The 18,376-nt window shown below is 40.4% G+C and overlaps 12 non-coding genes across 12 annotated transcripts; all 12 read left to right on the top strand.

Moving 5' to 3' along the window:
* The first annotated feature begins 1,167 nt into the window (after positions 1–1,167).
* On the top strand, positions 1,168–1,286 carry LOC131734180 (5S ribosomal RNA). Its single transcript, XR_009326818.1, has one exon. It is a non-coding gene; the product is annotated as a 5S ribosomal RNA (ribosomal RNA).
* An 893-nt stretch (positions 1,287–2,179) lies between these two features.
* On the top strand, positions 2,180–2,343 carry LOC131734197 (U1 spliceosomal RNA). The gene has a single exon (XR_009326835.1). It is a non-coding gene; the product is annotated as a U1 spliceosomal RNA (small nuclear RNA).
* A 1,725-nt stretch (positions 2,344–4,068) lies between these two features.
* On the top strand, positions 4,069–4,187 carry LOC131734211 (5S ribosomal RNA). The gene has a single exon (XR_009326849.1). It is a non-coding gene; the product is annotated as a 5S ribosomal RNA (ribosomal RNA).
* Positions 4,188–5,080: 893 nt separating this feature from the next.
* On the top strand, positions 5,081–5,244 carry LOC131734196 (U1 spliceosomal RNA). The gene has a single exon (XR_009326834.1). It is a non-coding gene; the product is annotated as a U1 spliceosomal RNA (small nuclear RNA).
* A 1,725-nt stretch (positions 5,245–6,969) lies between these two features.
* On the top strand, positions 6,970–7,088 carry LOC131734210 (5S ribosomal RNA). The gene has a single exon (XR_009326848.1). It is a non-coding gene; the product is annotated as a 5S ribosomal RNA (ribosomal RNA).
* Positions 7,089–7,981: 893 nt separating this feature from the next.
* On the top strand, positions 7,982–8,145 carry LOC131734195 (U1 spliceosomal RNA). The gene has a single exon (XR_009326833.1). It is a non-coding gene; the product is annotated as a U1 spliceosomal RNA (small nuclear RNA).
* A 1,725-nt stretch (positions 8,146–9,870) lies between these two features.
* LOC131734201 (5S ribosomal RNA) lies at positions 9,871–9,989 on the top strand. Its single transcript, XR_009326839.1, has one exon. It is a non-coding gene; the product is annotated as a 5S ribosomal RNA (ribosomal RNA).
* An 893-nt stretch (positions 9,990–10,882) lies between these two features.
* On the top strand, positions 10,883–11,046 carry LOC131734194 (U1 spliceosomal RNA). The gene has a single exon (XR_009326832.1). It is a non-coding gene; the product is annotated as a U1 spliceosomal RNA (small nuclear RNA).
* Positions 11,047–12,771: 1,725 nt separating this feature from the next.
* On the top strand, positions 12,772–12,890 carry LOC131734190 (5S ribosomal RNA). Its single transcript, XR_009326828.1, has one exon. It is a non-coding gene; the product is annotated as a 5S ribosomal RNA (ribosomal RNA).
* Positions 12,891–13,783: 893 nt separating this feature from the next.
* LOC131734193 (U1 spliceosomal RNA) lies at positions 13,784–13,947 on the top strand. Its single transcript, XR_009326831.1, has one exon. It is a non-coding gene; the product is annotated as a U1 spliceosomal RNA (small nuclear RNA).
* A 1,725-nt stretch (positions 13,948–15,672) lies between these two features.
* Positions 15,673–15,791, top strand: LOC131734179 (5S ribosomal RNA). The gene has a single exon (XR_009326817.1). It is a non-coding gene; the product is annotated as a 5S ribosomal RNA (ribosomal RNA).
* An 893-nt stretch (positions 15,792–16,684) lies between these two features.
* On the top strand, positions 16,685–16,848 carry LOC131734192 (U1 spliceosomal RNA). Its single transcript, XR_009326830.1, has one exon. It is a non-coding gene; the product is annotated as a U1 spliceosomal RNA (small nuclear RNA).
* The last annotated feature ends 1,528 nt before the right edge of the window (positions 16,849–18,376 follow it).

The raw sequence follows: 18,376 nt of genomic DNA, 5'->3' as shown, positions 1-18,376 counted from the left end.
CATATCTTGGCAGACAAACACTTTAATTAGACAACATAAAACCACATACAAGCAGATTTACAAGCAGGGCTGCAATCGCGTTCGCGCTCTCCCCTGATGTTATAGTCAAAGTTAAAAACACAGGTATTGAAAGCAATTAGCGATTATCTATATATCTCCAGCAGGTGGCTCTGTCAGACTGGGAATGAGATTTTGTTTTTTCTTTCGGAGCGTATAATGTTCTAGAAAGTACCAAAGTGTTTTATGTACATGTATTGTGAAGTGTTTCATCTTGAGAAGACAAAGTAACGAGTCAGCGGCACGTGTATCAAAGTTACAAAGTTGCTAATATTAAAGAAGACGAGGTTCAGCGGTACAGTTGTTTTTTTAAAACATAGTGTTTCAGTTCTGTACAGACGTTCTATGTCGTTATCCGTTATTGATTCAGCTTTATTTAGATGATTGCCTTTACCTTGTTTTAATTTCCCGTTCCTCTGAGATACGAATCTACCAGCTTTACATCTTTTTTTTTTTTTTTTTTTTAACGTATTCTCATTTTGTTGATCATTAATGCACATTTCTGTACTGTGGGTGTTGTCGAGCGATTGAAAACGAGACATTTTGTGTTTGAATTGAAAGTGATGGTCTCGAGGAGTCGAACAGGTCACAATAAGCCTTCATCCATGTATCATGTAACCACATGTATGCTGTCTCTAACTGGAGGAGAGGGACCCTTGCCGTACTGCTCAGCCTAAAGAACCACACGAGTTGTTTGAAAGGGGGATTTATTTTGTAGAATAAACATCAAATTGGTTTCAGGGCATACAGTCCTCCAACGGCAACACAGCTCAGTAGTACAGCTGAGATCCATTACAACACTGCTGCAGATTCAAACTAAAAGAGGGTAATATACAAAATGGATGCCTTTGAGAACTTAACACTTTCAATGCCAACGTGTGGCTACTACTTTGTGAACATACAATTTCGCAAGAATCTAATGGCACTTTTAATGCTGCTATATACACACACAGACACACGGACACACGGGCCCGCACACGTGGAGCCCAGAGCTGCTTAAATGTTAACGTTTGTGACAAATTAGAGATCTGGAAATCCCTCCCCCAACCTGTCATTGCATGAATGATATTAACTTAATACTATGAAAGAGATAAACCAAGACTGTCGTTCGCTTACGGCCATACCACCTTGAGAACGCCCGATCTCGTCTGATCTCGGAAGCTAAGCAAGGTCGGGCCTGGTTAGTACTTGGATGGGAGACCGCCTGGGAATACCAGGTGCTGTAAGCTTTTCTTTCTGCAGCTTGACAGGGGGCGCTATTTCCCTTGTTATTTATGTTACTAACCTGGAAGCTGTAAGTCTAAACATCGTTTTCTTTTTTTTGTTTTTTTATTGTCCCATTCCACACACGAACAAGTATTGTATCAGCCTTTACTGGTTTTGAAAACTGAGTTAGGACAGAAAGGGTTATCGTATTATATTCTAAGCCGAAACTACCAGTAGCGGTCCGATACAAACAAATGTGAACAGGGTTAAGACAAAAGTACTGACGAGTTTTGCTAGTTATGGTTAGTTTAATTAATTAAAAAAAGAAATAAAAGTTGATGAAGTACTTTTTATTATAGTAACAGAACGAGACATGTTTTAAAGCCACAAACTGCGTGTTTAGATTATTGTGCCAAACAAGAGAACAAAACGAGCATATCAACCAAGAACGGATTTAGTGACCCGTTCATTCGTTCGAGTTTATTTATATTATGTGTGACCTTAACAAATGTTTGACCAATGTTTTGCTTGCTTTCTTTTTGAAAGTCGTACATTTGTTACATTTTTTTTTATTTCGTTTACGCAGACGTGTATACAGACCCGTCGCTTCTTTTGCGGAACATCTCACATGCTGCTGCACGAATGACGTCGTCCTGTGTAAATCCTGGCATCTTGTCCTCCAATGATAAAGGCGCATGCAAATATATACCGAGAGGCATTACGGGAATGCAATTTATAAATACTTATACTGAAAACTGAAGGAACCCATTACACCCAACAGACTGGAAAGTGCGATATGATAACAATGAAAATGTTATATTAGGAAAAGAGTGTTTCTTTAAATTGCAGATGTAGGCACCGTTTCTTTGAAAAATGTCTCTTGTGGACGGGTGACGACTCGCAATGTGTATAACTCATACTTACCTGGCAGGGGAGATACCATGATCATGAAGGTGGTTCACCCAGGGCGAGGCTCGGCCATTGCACTCCGGCTGTGCTGACCCCTGCGAATTCCCCAAATGCGGGAATCTCGACTGCATAATTTCTGGTAGTGGGGGACTGCGTTCGCGCTCTCCCCTGAAACTATGGTCAAAGACAGAAACAAACACGAACCCGTCGGAGGAAGGAACTCACTCACTAGTTGTTCAACAACTCTCCGGCAGGCGGCTTCGTCACACAGGGAGTCAGGTTTTCTTTAAAAGGAGCTCAATGTTTTTAGCTTTCTGACTGTCAAATAAATAGCTACGTGGTTCCTGCACATCTATTTCCATGTTTCGTTATTTTTTATTGACAAGACTAAAAGTAAAGACTCAGCAGTGTCTGTATCAAAGTTTTTATTTTTATTTTAAATAATTGGAAATCATTTTCGAGCTTATCAGTTTTATTTATTTAGTTGATGTTTTTTATTCAGATAAACTGTGCATCACAACTGCTGCTGCTGCTGCTGCTGCTGCAGAGTCACTTACAATAGGACCTGGGTTTTACATCTCATTTGAAGGAAGGAGCACAAGGAGGTTAAGGGACTTGCTCAGGGACAGGGTCACACACAATGAGCCAGTGGCTGAGCTGGGATTGAACCAGGAACCTCCCGGTAACAAGAGCTTTTCTTTAACCACCTGACCACTAAGCCCCTTAAATCATATCTTGGCAGACAAACACTTTAATTAGACAACATAAAACCACATACAAGCAGATTTACAAGCAGGGCTGCAATCGCGTTCGCGCTCTCCCCTGATGTTATAGTCAAAGTTAAAAACACAGGTATTGAAAGCAATTAGCGATTATCTATATATCTCCAGCAGGTGGCTCTGTCAGACTGGGAATGAGATTTTGTTTTTTCTTTCGGAGCGTATAATGTTCTAGAAAGTACCAAAGTGTTTTATGTACATGTATTGTGAAGTGTTTCATCTTGAGAAGACAAAGTAACGAGTCAGCGGCACGTGTATCAAAGTTACAAAGTTGCTAATATTAAAGAAGACGAGGTTCAGCGGTACAGTTGTTTTTTTAAAACATAGTGTTTCAGTTCTGTACAGACGTTCTATGTCGTTATCCGTTATTGATTCAGCTTTATTTAGATGATTGCCTTTACCTTGTTTTAATTTCCCGTTCCTCTGAGATACGAATCTACCAGCTTTACATCTTTTTTTTTTTTTTTTTTTTAACGTATTCTCATTTTGTTGATCATTAATGCACATTTCTGTACTGTGGGTGTTGTCGAGCGATTGAAAACGAGACATTTTGTGTTTGAATTGAAAGTGATGGTCTCGAGGAGTCGAACAGGTCACAATAAGCCTTCATCCATGTATCATGTAACCACATGTATGCTGTCTCTAACTGGAGGAGAGGGACCCTTGCCGTACTGCTCAGCCTAAAGAACCACACGAGTTGTTTGAAAGGGGGATTTATTTTGTAGAATAAACATCAAATTGGTTTCAGGGCATACAGTCCTCCAACGGCAACACAGCTCAGTAGTACAGCTGAGATCCATTACAACACTGCTGCAGATTCAAACTAAAAGAGGGTAATATACAAAATGGATGCCTTTGAGAACTTAACACTTTCAATGCCAACGTGTGGCTACTACTTTGTGAACATACAATTTCGCAAGAATCTAATGGCACTTTTAATGCTGCTATATACACACACAGACACACGGACACACGGGCCCGCACACGTGGAGCCCAGAGCTGCTTAAATGTTAACGTTTGTGACAAATTAGAGATCTGGAAATCCCTCCCCCAACCTGTCATTGCATGAATGATATTAACTTAATACTATGAAAGAGATAAACCAAGACTGTCGTTCGCTTACGGCCATACCACCTTGAGAACGCCCGATCTCGTCTGATCTCGGAAGCTAAGCAAGGTCGGGCCTGGTTAGTACTTGGATGGGAGACCGCCTGGGAATACCAGGTGCTGTAAGCTTTTCTTTCTGCAGCTTGACAGGGGGCGCTATTTCCCTTGTTATTTATGTTACTAACCTGGAAGCTGTAAGTCTAAACATCGTTTTCTTTTTTTTGTTTTTTTATTGTCCCATTCCACACACGAACAAGTATTGTATCAGCCTTTACTGGTTTTGAAAACTGAGTTAGGACAGAAAGGGTTATCGTATTATATTCTAAGCCGAAACTACCAGTAGCGGTCCGATACAAACAAATGTGAACAGGGTTAAGACAAAAGTACTGACGAGTTTTGCTAGTTATGGTTAGTTTAATTAATTAAAAAAAGAAATAAAAGTTGATGAAGTACTTTTTATTATAGTAACAGAACGAGACATGTTTTAAAGCCACAAACTGCGTGTTTAGATTATTGTGCCAAACAAGAGAACAAAACGAGCATATCAATCAAGAACGGATTTAGTGACCCGTTCATTCGTTCGAGTTTATTTATATTATGTGTGACCTTAACAAATGTTTGACCAATGTTTTGCTTGCTTTCTTTTTGAAAGTCGTACATTTGTTACATTTTTTTTTATTTCGTTTACGCAGACGTGTATACAGACCCGTCGCTTCTTTTGCGGAACATCTCACATGCTGCTGCACGAATGACGTCGTCCTGTGTAAATCCTGGCATCTTGTCCTCCAATGATAAAGGCGCATGCAAATATATACCGAGAGGCATTACGGGAATGCAATTTATAAATACTTATACTGAAAACTGAAGGAACCCATTACACCCAACAGACTGGAAAGTGCGATATGATAACAATGAAAATGTTATATTAGGAAAAGAGTGTTTCTTTAAATTGCAGATGTAGGCACCGTTTCTTTGAAAAATGTCTCTTGTGGACGGGTGACGACTCGCAATGTGTACAACTCATACTTACCTGGCAGGGGAGATACCATGATCATGAAGGTGGTTCACCCAGGGCGAGGCTCGGCCATTGCACTCCGGCTGTGCTGACCCCTGCGAATTCCCCAAATGCGGGAATCTCGACTGCATAATTTCTGGTAGTGGGGGACTGCGTTCGCGCTCTCCCCTGAAACTATGGTCAAAGACAGAAACAAACACGAACCCGTCGGAGGAAGGAACTCACTCACTAGTTGTTCAACAACTCTCCGGCAGGCGGCTTCGTCACACAGGGAGTCAGGTTTTCTTTAAAAGGAGCTCAATGTTTTTAGCTTTCTGACTGTCAAATAAATAGCTACGTGGTTCCTGCACATCTATTTCCATGTTTCGTTATTTTTTATTGACAAGACTAAAAGTAAAGACTCAGCAGTGTCTGTATCAAAGTTTTTATTTTTATTTTAAATAATTGGAAATCATTTTCGAGCTTATCAGTTTTATTTATTTAGTTGATGTTTTTTATTCAGATAAACTGTGCATCACAACTGCTGCTGCTGCTGCTGCTGCTGCAGAGTCACTTACAATAGGACCTGGGTTTTACATCTCATTTGAAGGAAGGAGCACAAGGAGGTTAAGGGACTTGCTCAGGGACAGGGTCACACACAATGAGCCAGTGGCTGAGCTGGGATTGAACCAGGAACCTCCCGGTAACAAGAGCTTTTCTTTAACCACCTGACCACTAAGCCCCTTAAATCATATCTTGGCAGACAAACACTTTAATTAGACAACATAAAACCACATACAAGCAGATTTACAAGCAGGGCTGCAATCGCGTTCGCGCTCTCCCCTGATGTTATAGTCAAAGTTAAAAACACAGGTATTGAAAGCAATTAGCGATTATCTATATATCTCCAGCAGGTGGCTCTGTCAGACTGGGAATGAGATTTTGTTTTTTCTTTCGGAGCGTATAATGTTCTAGAAAGTACCAAAGTGTTTTATGTACATGTATTGTGAAGTGTTTCATCTTGAGAAGACAAAGTAACGAGTCAGCGGCACGTGTATCAAAGTTACAAAGTTGCTAATATTAAAGAAGACGAGGTTCAGCGGTACAGTTGTTTTTTTAAAACATAGTGTTTCAGTTCTGTACAGACGTTCTATGTCGTTATCCGTTATTGATTCAGCTTTATTTAGATGATTGCCTTTACCTTGTTTTAATTTCCCGTTCCTCTGAGATACGAATCTACCAGCTTTACATCTTTTTTTTTTTTTTTTTTTTAACGTATTCTCATTTTGTTGATCATTAATGCACATTTCTGTACTGTGGGTGTTGTCGAGCGATTGAAAACGAGACATTTTGTGTTTGAATTGAAAGTGATGGTCTCGAGGAGTCGAACAGGTCACAATAAGCCTTCATCCATGTATCATGTAACCACATGTATGCTGTCTCTAACTGGAGGAGAGGGACCCTTGCCGTACTGCTCAGCCTAAAGAACCACACGAGTTGTTTGAAAGGGGGATTTATTTTGTAGAATAAACATCAAATTGGTTTCAGGGCATACAGTCCTCCAACGGCAACACAGCTCAGTAGTACAGCTGAGATCCATTACAACACTCCTGCAGATTCAAACTAAAAGAGGGTAATATACAAAATGGATGCCTTTGAGAACTTAACACTTTCAATGCCAACGTGTGGCTACTACTTTGTGAACATACAATTTCGCAAGAATCTAATGGCACTTTTAATGCTGCTATATACACACACAGACACACGGACACACGGGCCCGCACACGTGGAGCCCAGAGCTGCTTAAATGTTAACGTTTGTGACAAATTAGAGATCTGGAAATCCCTCCCCCAACCTGTCATTGCATGAATGATATTAACTTAATACTATGAAAGAGATAAACCAAGACTGTCGTTCGCTTACGGCCATACCACCTTGAGAACGCCCGATCTCGTCTGATCTCGGAAGCTAAGCAAGGTCGGGCCTGGTTAGTACTTGGATGGGAGACCGCCTGGGAATACCAGGTGCTGTAAGCTTTTCTTTCTGCAGCTTGACAGGGGGCGCTATTTCCCTTGTTATTTATGTTACTAACCTGGAAGCTGTAAGTCTAAACATCGTTTTCTTTTTTTTGTTTTTTTATTGTCCCATTCCACACACGAACAAGTATTGTATCAGCCTTTACTGGTTTTGAAAACTGAGTTAGGACAGAAAGGGTTATCGTATTATATTCTAAGCCGAAACTACCAGTAGCGGTCCGATACAAACAAATGTGAACAGGGTTAAGACAAAAGTACTGACGAGTTTTGCTAGTTATGGTTAGTTTAATTAATTAAAAAAAGAAATAAAAGTTGATGAAGTACTTTTTATTATAGTAACAGAACGAGACATGTTTTAAAGCCACAAACTGCGTGTTTAGATTATTGTGCCAAACAAGAGAACAAAACGAGCATATCAACCAAGAACGGATTTAGTGACCCGTTCATTCGTTCGAGTTTATTTATATTATGTGTGACCTTAACAAATGTTTGACCAATGTTTTGCTTGCTTTCTTTTTGAAAGTCGTACATTTGTTACATTTTTTTTTATTTCGTTTACGCAGACGTGTATACAGACCCGTCGCTTCTTTTGCGGAACATCTCACATGCTGCTGCACGAATGACGTCGTCCTGTGTAAATCCTGGCATCTTGTCCTCCAATGATAAAGGCGCATGCAAATATATACCGAGAGGCATTACGGGAATGCAATTTATAAATACTTATACTGAAAACTGAAGGAACCCATTACACCCAACAGACTGGAAAGTGCGATATGATAACAATGAAAATGTTATATTAGGAAAAGAGTGTTTCTTTAAATTGCAGATGTAGGCACCGTTTCTTTGAAAAATGTCTCTTGTGGACGGGTGACGACTCGCAATGTGTACAACTCATACTTACCTGGCAGGGGAGATACCATGATCATGAAGGTGGTTCACCCAGGGCGAGGCTCGGCCATTGCACTCCGGCTGTGCTGACCCCTGCGAATTCCCCAAATGCGGGAATCTCGACTGCATAATTTCTGGTAGTGGGGGACTGCGTTCGCGCTCTCCCCTGAAACTATGGTCAAAGACAGAAACAAACACGAACCCGTCGGAGGAAGGAACTCACTCACTAGTTGTTCAACAACTCTCCGGCAGGCGGCTTCGTCACACAGGGAGTCAGGTTTTCTTTAAAAGGAGCTCAATGTTTTTAGCTTTCTGACTGTCAAATAAATAGCTACGTGGTTCCTGCACATCTATTTCCATGTTTCGTTATTTTTTATTGACAAGACTAAAAGTAAAGACTCAGCAGTGTCTGTATCAAAGTTTTTATTTTTATTTTAAATAATTGGAAATCATTTTCGAGCTTATCAGTTTTATTTATTTAGTTGATGTTTTTTATTCAGATAAACTGTGCATCACAACTGCTGCTGCTGCTGCTGCTGCTGCAGAGTCACTTACAATAGGACCTGGGTTTTACATCTCATTTGAAGGAAGGAGCACAAGGAGGTTAAGGGACTTGCTCAGGGACAGGGTCACACACAATGAGCCAGTGGCTGAGCTGGGATTGAACCAGGAACCTCCCGGTAACAAGAGCTTTTCTTTAACCACCTGACCACTAAGCCCCTTAAATCATATCTTGGCAGACAAACACTTTAATTAGACAACATAAAACCACATACAAGCAGATTTACAAGCAGGGCTGCAATCGCGTTCGCGCTCTCCCCTGATGTTATAGTCAAAGTTAAAAACACAGGTATTGAAAGCAATTAGCGATTATCTATATATCTCCAGCAGGTGGCTCTGTCAGACTGGGAATGAGATTTTGTTTTTTCTTTCGGAGCGTATAATGTTCTAGAAAGTACCAAAGTGTTTTATGTACATGTATTGTGAAGTGTTTCATCTTGAGAAGACAAAGTAACGAGTCAGCGGCACGTGTATCAAAGTTACAAAGTTGCTAATATTAAAGAAGACGAGGTTCAGCGGTACAGTTGTTTTTTTAAAACATAGTGTTTCAGTTCTGTACAGACGTTCTATGTCGTTATCCGTTATTGATTCAGCTTTATTTAGATGATTGCCTTTACCTTGTTTTAATTTCCCGTTCCTCTGAGATACGAATCTACCAGCTTTACATCTTTTTTTTTTTTTTTTTTTTAACGTATTCTCATTTTGTTGATCATTAATGCACATTTCTGTACTGTGGGTGTTGTCGAGCGATTGAAAACGAGACATTTTGTGTTTGAATTGAAAGTGATGGTCTCGAGGAGTCGAACAGGTCACAATAAGCCTTCATCCATGTATCATGTAACCACATGTATGCTGTCTCTAACTGGAGGAGAGGGACCCTTGCCGTACTGCTCAGCCTAAAGAACCACACGAGTTGTTTGAAAGGGGGATTTATTTTGTAGAATAAACATCAAATTGGTTTCAGGGCATACAGTCCTCCAACGGCAACACAGCTCAGTAGTACAGCTGAGATCCATTACAACACTGCTGCAGATTCAAACTAAAAGAGGGTAATATACAAAATGGATGCCTTTGAGAACTTAACACTTTCAATGCCAACGTGTGGCTACTACTTTGTGAACATACAATTTCGCAAGAATCTAATGGCACTTTTAATGCTGCTATATACACACACAGACACACGGACACACGGGCCCGCACACGTGGAGCCCAGAGCTGCTTAAATGTTAACGTTTGTGACAAATTAGAGATCTGGAAATCCCTCCCCCAACCTGTCATTGCATGAATGATATTAACTTAATACTATGAAAGAGATAAACCAAGACTGTCGTTCGCTTACGGCCATACCACCTTGAGAACGCCCGATCTCGTCTGATCTCGGAAGCTAAGCAAGGTCGGGCCTGGTTAGTACTTGGATGGGAGACCGCCTGGGAATACCAGGTGCTGTAAGCTTTTCTTTCTGCAGCTTGACAGGGGGCGCTATTTCCCTTGTTATTTATGTTACTAACCTGGAAGCTGTAAGTCTAAACATCGTTTTCTTTTTTTTGTTTTTTTATTGTCCCATTCCACACACGAACAAGTATTGTATCAGCCTTTACTGGTTTTGAAAACTGAGTTAGGACAGAAAGGGTTATCGTATTATATTCTAAGCCGAAACTACCAGTAGCGGTCCGATACAAACAAATGTGAACAGGGTTAAGACAAAAGTACTGACGAGTTTTGCTAGTTATGGTTAGTTTAATTAATTAAAAAAAGAAATAAAAGTTGATGAAGTACTTTTTATTATAGTAACAGAACGAGACATGTTTTAAAGCCACAAACTGCGTGTTTAGATTATTGTGCCAAACAAGAGAACAAAACGAGCATATCAACCAAGAACGGATTTAGTGACCCGTTCATTCGTTCGAGTTTATTTATATTATGTGTGACCTTAACAAATGTTTGACCAATGTTTTGCTTGCTTTCTTTTTGAAAGTCGTACATTTGTTACATTTTTTTTTATTTCGTTTACGCAGACGTGTATACAGACCCGTCGCTTCTTTTGCGGAACATCTCACATGCTGCTGCACGAATGACGTCGTCCTGTGTAAATCCTGGCATCTTGTCCTCCAATGATAAAGGCGCATGCAAATATATACCGAGAGGCATTACGGGAATGCAATTTATAAATACTTATACTGAAAACTGAAGGAACCCATTACACCCAACAGACTGGAAAGTGCGATATGATAACAATGAAAATGTTATATTAGGAAAAGAGTGTTTCTTTAAATTGCAGATGTAGGCACCGTTTCTTTGAAAAATGTCTCTTGTGGACGGGTGACGACTCGCAATGTGTACAACTCATACTTACCTGGCAGGGGAGATACCATGATCATGAAGGTGGTTCACCCAGGGCGAGGCTCGGCCATTGCACTCCGGCTGTGCTGACCCCTGCGAATTCCCCAAATGCGGGAATCTCGACTGCATAATTTCTGGTAGTGGGGGACTGCGTTCGCGCTCTCCCCTGAAACTATGGTCAAAGACAGAAACAAACACGAACCCGTCGGAGGAAGGAACTCACTCACTAGTTGTTCAACAACTCTCCGGCAGGCGGCTTCGTCACACAGGGAGTCAGGTTTTCTTTAAAAGGAGCTCAATGTTTTTAGCTTTCTGACTGTCAAATAAATAGCTACGTGGTTCCTGCACATCTATTTCCATGTTTCGTTATTTTTTATTGACAAGACTAAAAGTAAAGACTCAGCAGTGTCTGTATCAAAGTTTTTATTTTTATTTTAAATAATTGGAAATCATTTTCGAGCTTATCAGTTTTATTTATTTAGTTGATGTTTTTTATTCAGATAAACTGTGCATCACAACTGCTGCTGCTGCTGCTGCTGCTGCAGAGTCACTTACAATAGGACCTGGGTTTTACATCTCATTTGAAGGAAGGAGCACAAGGAGGTTAAGGGACTTGCTCAGGGACAGGGTCACACACAATGAGCCAGTGGCTGAGCTGGGATTGAACCAGGAACCTCCCGGTAACAAGAGCTTTTCTTTAACCACCTGACCACTAAGCCCCTTAAATCATATCTTGGCAGACAAACACTTTAATTAGACAACATAAAACCACATACAAGCAGATTTACAAGCAGGGCTGCAATCGCGTTCGCGCTCTCCCCTGATGTTATAGTCAAAGTTAAAAACACAGGTATTGAAAGCAATTAGCGATTATCTATATATCTCCAGCAGGTGGCTCTGTCAGACTGGGAATGAGATTTTGTTTTTTCTTTCGGAGCGTATAATGTTCTAGAAAGTACCAAAGTGTTTTATGTACATGTATTGTGAAGTGTTTCATCTTGAGAAGACAAAGTAACGAGTCAGCGGCACGTGTATCAAAGTTACAAAGTTGCTAATATTAAAGAAGACGAGGTTCAGCGGTACAGTTGTTTTTTTAAAACATAGTGTTTCAGTTCTGTACAGACGTTCTATGTCGTTATCCGTTATTGATTCAGCTTTATTTAGATGATTGCCTTTACCTTGTTTTAATTTCCCGTTCCTCTGAGATACGAATCTACCAGCTTTACATCTTTTTTTTTTTTTTTTTTTTAACGTATTCTCATTTTGTTGATCATTAATGCACATTTCTGTACTGTGGGTGTTGTCGAGCGATTGAAAACGAGACATTTTGTGTTTGAATTGAAAGTGATGGTCTCGAGGAGTCGAACAGGTCACAATAAGCCTTCATCCATGTATCATGTAACCACATGTATGCTGTCTCTAACTGGAGGAGAGGGACCCTTGCCGTACTGCTCAGCCTAAAGAACCACACGAGTTGTTTGAAAGGGGGATTTATTTTGTAGAATAAACATCAAATTGGTTTCAGGGCATACAGTCCTCCAACGGCAACACAGCTCAGTAGTACAGCTGAGATCCATTACAACACTGCTGCAGATTCAAACTAAAAGAGGGTAATATACAAAATGGATGCCTTTGAGAACTTAACACTTTCAATGCCAACGTGTGGCTACTACTTTGTGAACATACAATTTCGCAAGAATCTAATGGCACTTTTAATGCTGCTATATACACACACAGACACACGGACACACGGGCCCGCACACGTGGAGCCCAGAGCTGCTTAAATGTTAACGTTTGTGACAAATTAGAGATCTGGAAATCCCTCCCCCAACCTGTCATTGCATGAATGATATTAACTTAATACTATGAAAGAGATAAACCAAGACTGTCGTTCGCTTACGGCCATACCACCTTGAGAACGCCCGATCTCGTCTGATCTCGGAAGCTAAGCAAGGTCGGGCCTGGTTAGTACTTGGATGGGAGACCGCCTGGGAATACCAGGTGCTGTAAGCTTTTCTTTCTGCAGCTTGACAGGGGGCGCTATTTCCCTTGTTATTTATGTTACTAACCTGGAAGCTGTAAGTCTAAACATCGTTTTCTTTTTTTTGTTTTTTTATTGTCCCATTCCACACACGAACAAGTATTGTATCAGCCTTTACTGGTTTTGAAAACTGAGTTAGGACAGAAAGGGTTATCGTATTATATTCTAAGCCGAAACTACCAGTAGCGGTCCGATACAAACAAATGTGAACAGGGTTAAGACAAAAGTACTGACGAGTTTTGCTAGTTATGGTTAGTTTAATTAATTAAAAAAAGAAATAAAAGTTGATGAAGTACTTTTTATTATAGTAACAGAACGAGACATGTTTTAAAGCCACAAACTGCGTGTTTAGATTATTGTGCCAAACAAGAGAACAAAACGAGCATATCAATCAAGAACGGATTTAGTGACCCGTTCATTCGTTCGAGTTTATTTATATTATGTGTGACCTTAACAAATGTTTGACCAATGTTTTGCTTGCTTTCTTTTTGAAAGTCGTACATTTGTTACATTTTTTTTTATTTCGTTTACGCAGACGTGTATACAGACCCGTCGCTTCTTTTGCGGAACATCTCACATGCTGCTGCACGAATGACGTCGTCCTGTGTAAATCCTGGCATCTTGTCCTCCAATGATAAAGGCGCATGCAAATATATACCGAGAGGCATTACGGGAATGCAATTTATAAATACTTATACTGAAAACTGAAGGAACCCATTACACCCAACAGACTGGAAAGTGCGATATGATAACAATGAAAATGTTATATTAGGAAAAGAGTGTTTCTTTAAATTGCAGATGTAGGCACCGTTTCTTTGAAAAATGTCTCTTGTGGACGGGTGACGACTCGCAATGTGTACAACTCATACTTACCTGGCAGGGGAGATACCATGATCATGAAGGTGGTTCACCCAGGGCGAGGCTCGGCCATTGCACTCCGGCTGTGCTGACCCCTGCGAATTCCCCAAATGCGGGAATCTCGACTGCATAATTTCTGGTAGTGGGGGACTGCGTTCGCGCTCTCCCCTGAAACTATGGTCAAAGACAGAAACAAACACGAACCCGTCGGAGGAAGGAACTCACTCACTAGTTGTTCAACAACTCTCCGGCAGGCGGCTTCGTCACACAGGGAGTCAGGTTTTCTTTAAAAGGAGCTCAATGTTTTTAGCTTTCTGACTGTCAAATAAATAGCTACGTGGTTCCTGCACATCTATTTCCATGTTTCGTTATTTTTTATTGACAAGACTAAAAGTAAAGACTCAGCAGTGTCTGTATCAAAGTTTTTATTTTTATTTTAAATAATTGGAAATCATTTTCGAGCTTATCAGTTTTATTTATTTAGTTGATGTTTTTTATTCAGATAAACTGTGCATCACAACTGCTGCTGCTGCTGCTGCTGCTGCAGAGTCACTTACAATAGGACCTGGGTTTTACATCTCATTTGAAGGAAGGAGCACAAGGAGGTTAAGGGACTTGCTCAGGGACAGGGTCACACACAATGAGCCAGTGGCTGAGCTGGGATTGAACCAGGAACCTCCCGGTAACAAGAGCTTTTCTTTAACCACCTGACCACTAAGCCCCTTAAATCATATCTTGGCAGACAAACACTTTAATTAGACAACATAAAACCACATACAAGCAGATTTACAAGCAGGGCTGCAATCGCGTTCGCGCTCTCCCCTGATGTTATAGTCAAAGTTAAAAACACAGGTATTGAAAGCAATTAGCGATTATCTATATATCTCCAGCAGGTGGCTCTGTCAGACTGGGAATGAGATTTTGTTTTTTCTTTCGGAGCGTATAATGTTCTAGAAAGTACCAAAGTGTTTTATGTACATGTATTGTGAAGTGTTTCATCTTGAGAAGACAAAGTAACGAGTCAGCGGCACGTGTATCAAAGTTACAAAGTTGCTAATATTAAAGAAGACGAGGTTCAGCGGTACAGTTGTTTTTTTAAAACATAGTGTTTCAGTTCTGTACAGACGTTCTATGTCGTTATCCGTTATTGATTCAGCTTTATTTAGATGATTGCCTTTACCTTGTTTTAATTTCCCGTTCCTCTGAGATACGAATCTACCAGCTTTACATCTTTTTTTTTTTTTTTTTTTTAACGTATTCTCATTTTGTTGATCATTAATGCACATTTCTGTACTGTGGGTGTTGTCGAGCGATTGAAAACGAGACATTTTGTGTTTGAATTGAAAGTGATGGTCTCGAGGAGTCGAACAGGTCACAATAAGCCTTCATCCATGTATCATGTAACCACATGTATGCTGTCTCTAACTGGAGGAGAGGGACCCTTGCCGTACTGCTCAGCCTAAAGAACCACACGAGTTGTTTGAAAGGGGGATTTATTTTGTAGAATAAACATCAAATTGGTTTCAGGGCATACAGTCCTCCAACGGCAACACAGCTCAGTAGTACAGCTGAGATCCATTACAACACTGCTGCAGATTCAAACTAAAAGAGGGTAATATACAAAATGGATGCCTTTGAGAACTTAACACTTTCAATGCCAACGTGTGGCTACTACTTTGTGAACATACAATTTCGCAAGAATCTAATGGCACTTTTAATGCTGCTATATACACACACAGACACACGGACACACGGGCCCGCACACGTGGAGCCCAGAGCTGCTTAAATGTTAACGTTTGTGACAAATTAGAGATCTGGAAATCCCTCCCCCAACCTGTCATTGCATGAATGATATTAACTTAATACTATGAAAGAGATAAACCAAGACTGTCGTTCGCTTACGGCCATACCACCTTGAGAACGCCCGATCTCGTCTGATCTCGGAAGCTAAGCAAGGTCGGGCCTGGTTAGTACTTGGATGGGAGACCGCCTGGGAATACCAGGTGCTGTAAGCTTTTCTTTCTGCAGCTTGACAGGGGGCGCTATTTCCCTTGTTATTTATGTTACTAACCTGGAAGCTGTAAGTCTAAACATCGTTTTCTTTTTTTTGTTTTTTTATTGTCCCATTCCACACACGAACAAGTATTGTATCAGCCTTTACTGGTTTTGAAAACTGAGTTAGGACAGAAAGGGTTATCGTATTATATTCTAAGCCGAAACTACCAGTAGCGGTCCGATACAAACAAATGTGAACAGGGTTAAGACAAAAGTACTGACGAGTTTTGCTAGTTATGGTTAGTTTAATTAATTAAAAAAAGAAATAAAAGTTGATGAAGTACTTTTTATTATAGTAACAGAACGAGACATGTTTTAAAGCCACAAACTGCGTGTTTAGATTATTGTGCCAAACAAGAGAACAAAACGAGCATATCAACCAAGAACGGATTTAGTGACCCGTTCATTCGTTCGAGTTTATTTATATTATGTGTGACCTTAACAAATGTTTGACCAATGTTTTGCTTGCTTTCTTTTTGAAAGTCGTACATTTGTTACATTTTTTTTTATTTCGTTTACGCAGACGTGTATACAGACCCGTCGCTTCTTTTGCGGAACATCTCACATGCTGCTGCACGAATGACGTCGTCCTGTGTAAATCCTGGCATCTTGTCCTCCAATGATAAAGGCGCATGCAAATATATACCGAGAGGCATTACGGGAATGCAATTTATAAATACTTATACTGAAAACTGAAGGAACCCATTACACCCAACAGACTGGAAAGTGCGATATGATAACAATGAAAATGTTATATTAGGAAAAGAGTGTTTCTTTAAATTGCAGATGTAGGCACCGTTTCTTTGAAAAATGTCTCTTGTGGACGGGTGACGACTCGCAATGTGTACAACTCATACTTACCTGGCAGGGGAGATACCATGATCATGAAGGTGGTTCACCCAGGGCGAGGCTCGGCCATTGCACTCCGGCTGTGCTGACCCCTGCGAATTCCCCAAATGCGGGAATCTCGACTGCATAATTTCTGGTAGTGGGGGACTGCGTTCGCGCTCTCCCCTGAAACTATGGTCAAAGACAGAAACAAACACGAACCCGTCGGAGGAAGGAACTCACTCACTAGTTGTTCAACAACTCTCCGGCAGGCGGCTTCGTCACACAGGGAGTCAGGTTTTCTTTAAAAGGAGCTCAATGTTTTTAGCTTTCTGACTGTCAAATAAATAGCTACGTGGTTCCTGCACATCTATTTCCATGTTTCGTTATTTTTTATTGACAAGACTAAAAGTAAAGACTCAGCAGTGTCTGTATCAAAGTTTTTATTTTTATTTTAAATAATTGGAAATCATTTTCGAGCTTATCAGTTTTATTTATTTAGTTGATGTTTTTTATTCAGATAAACTGTGCATCACAACTGCTGCTGCTGCTGCTGCTGCTGCAGAGTCACTTACAATAGGACCTGGGTTTTACATCTCATTTGAAGGAAGGAGCACAAGGAGGTTAAGGGACTTGCTCAGGGACAGGGTCACACACAATGAGCCAGTGGCTGAGCTGGGATTGAACCAGGAACCTCCCGGTAACAAGAGCTTTTCTTTAACCACCTGACCACTAAGCCCCTTAAATCATATCTTGGCAGACAAACACTTTAATTAGACAACATAAAACCACATACAAGCAGATTTACAAGCAGGGCTGCAATCGCGTTCGCGCTCTCCCCTGATGTTATAGTCAAAGTTAAAAACACAGGTATTGAAAGCAATTAGCGATTATCTATATATCTCCAGCAGGTGGCTCTGTCAGACTGGGAATGAGATTTTGTTTTTTCTTTCGGAGCGTATAATGTTCTAGAAAGTACCAAAGTGTTTTATGTACATGTATTGTGAAGTGTTTCATCTTGAGAAGACAAAGTAACGAGTCAGCGGCACGTGTATCAAAGTTACAAAGTTGCTAATATTAAAGAAGACGAGGTTCAGCGGTACAGTTGTTTTTTTAAAACATAGTGTTTCAGTTCTGTACAGACGTTCTATGTCGTTATCCGTTATTGATTCAGCTTTATTTAGATGATTGCCTTTACCTTGTTTTAATTTCCCGTTCCTCTGAGATACGAATCTACCAGCTTTACATCTTTTTTTTTTTTTTTTTTTTAACGTATTCTCATTTTGTTGATCATTAATGCACATTTCTGTACTGTGGGTGTTGTCGAGCGATTGAAAACGAGACATTTTGTGTTTGAATTGAAAGTGATGGTCTCGAGGAGTCGAACAGGTCACAATAAGCCTTCATCCATGTATCATGTAACCACATGTATGCTGTCTCTAACTGGAGGAGAGGGACCCTTGCCGTACTGCTCAGCCTAAAGAACCACACGAGTTGTTTGAAAGGGGGATTTATTTTGTAGAATAAACATCAAATTGGTTTCAGGGCATACAGTCCTCCAACGGCAACACAGCTCAGTAGTACAGCTGAGATCCATTACAACACTGCTGCAGATTCAAACTAAAAGAGGGTAATATACAAAATGGATGCCTTTGAGAACTTAACACTTTCAATGCCAACGTGTGGCTACTACTTTGTGAACATACAATTTCGCAAG

This window comes from Acipenser ruthenus, unplaced genomic scaffold (genome assembly GCF_902713425.1).
Source record: "Acipenser ruthenus unplaced genomic scaffold, fAciRut3.2 maternal haplotype, whole genome shotgun sequence".
NCBI classification, from domain to species: Eukaryota; Metazoa; Chordata; class Actinopteri; order Acipenseriformes; family Acipenseridae; genus Acipenser; species Acipenser ruthenus.
The sequence above is the reverse complement of the archived record's forward strand: the minus strand, read 5'-3'. Positions and strand labels throughout refer to the sequence as shown.